At 48.2% G+C, this 1,046-nt stretch overlaps 1 pseudogene; it reads right to left on the bottom strand.

The window, feature by feature from the left end:
• Window positions 1-324: 324 nt before the first annotated feature.
• On the bottom strand, window positions 325-901 carry LOC103583330 (annotated as a pseudogene).
• Between the last annotated feature and the right edge of the window lie 145 nt (window positions 902-1,046).

The raw sequence follows: 1,046 nt of genomic DNA, 5'->3' as shown, positions 1-1,046 counted from the left end.
CAAAAAAAAAAAAAAAAAAAAAAAAAAAGGAGGCACTCTGCAGCCCCCAGGAATGTGAAGAAAAACATTTGTGCCCCACAGCCCCCAAATGAGATGCTGGTCCAGCCAAAGAGGAAATGTGTATTTTAGAATCAAGGAAAGGCCAAAAAACAATAATCTAAATTTTCATGTCAAAAAACTAGTAAAACAACAACAGTACATTACAATGCCCCACATTATGTAAAGTCTGCATATTTGGCAATATTCCCAATATTTAAACTAGCACATAAACAAATATATGCATAGGAAAATAATAAAAAACAAACAAAAGTATTATTTGCATGCCTAACTTGAGGACTGGNTGAGGCTATAGATGACAGGGTCAAGCATGGGTGTGAGAACAGTGTAGAAGACAGACACTACATTGTCCTGGCCAAGAGAGTAGTAGGATGTAGGTAACATATAGTTGTAGACAAGGGGCCCATAGAAGAGGTTGACCACTGTCAAGTGGGAAGAACAGGTGGCCAGGGCCTTCTGACGCCCCTCCATGGAGCGCATCTTGAGCACAGCCACCAGGATAAAGACATAGGAGGTGGCGATGAAGGCAATGGGCACCAGGAGGACCACCACAGCTGTCACAAAGAGCACCTGCTCATAAGCCTCTGTGTCTGCACAGGCCAACATCAGCAGGGAGGGCACTTCGCAGAAGAAGTGAGCAATCTTCTGTGAGCCACAGTAGAGGAACTGCAGGGTCAATGAGGACGGAGGAGTTGAGGGACCCAGGAGGCCATGATCATGAGCAGGCAGACCTGGCGACTCATTAGTGCTGGGTAGCGCAGAGCTTTGCAGGTGGCCACAGCTTTGCAGCGGTCATAGGCCATGAGTGCCAGCAGGAGGCACTCTGGGCTGACCCTGTGGCTCACTTGGGAGAGTGCGGTGCTGGGAGCACCGAGGCCACGGGTTCGGATCCTATGTAGGGATGGCCGGTGCACTCACTGGCTGATCATGGTGCGGGCGACACCAAGCCAAGGGTTACGATCCCCTTACCAGTCACAAAAAAAAAAAAA

Source organism: Galeopterus variegatus, unplaced genomic scaffold (genome assembly GCF_000696425.1).
Source record: "Galeopterus variegatus unplaced genomic scaffold, G_variegatus-3.0.2 Scaffold21743, whole genome shotgun sequence".
Classification (NCBI taxonomy): domain Eukaryota; kingdom Metazoa; phylum Chordata; class Mammalia; order Dermoptera; family Cynocephalidae; genus Galeopterus; species Galeopterus variegatus.
This window is presented reverse-complemented; position numbering and strand designations above follow the sequence as displayed.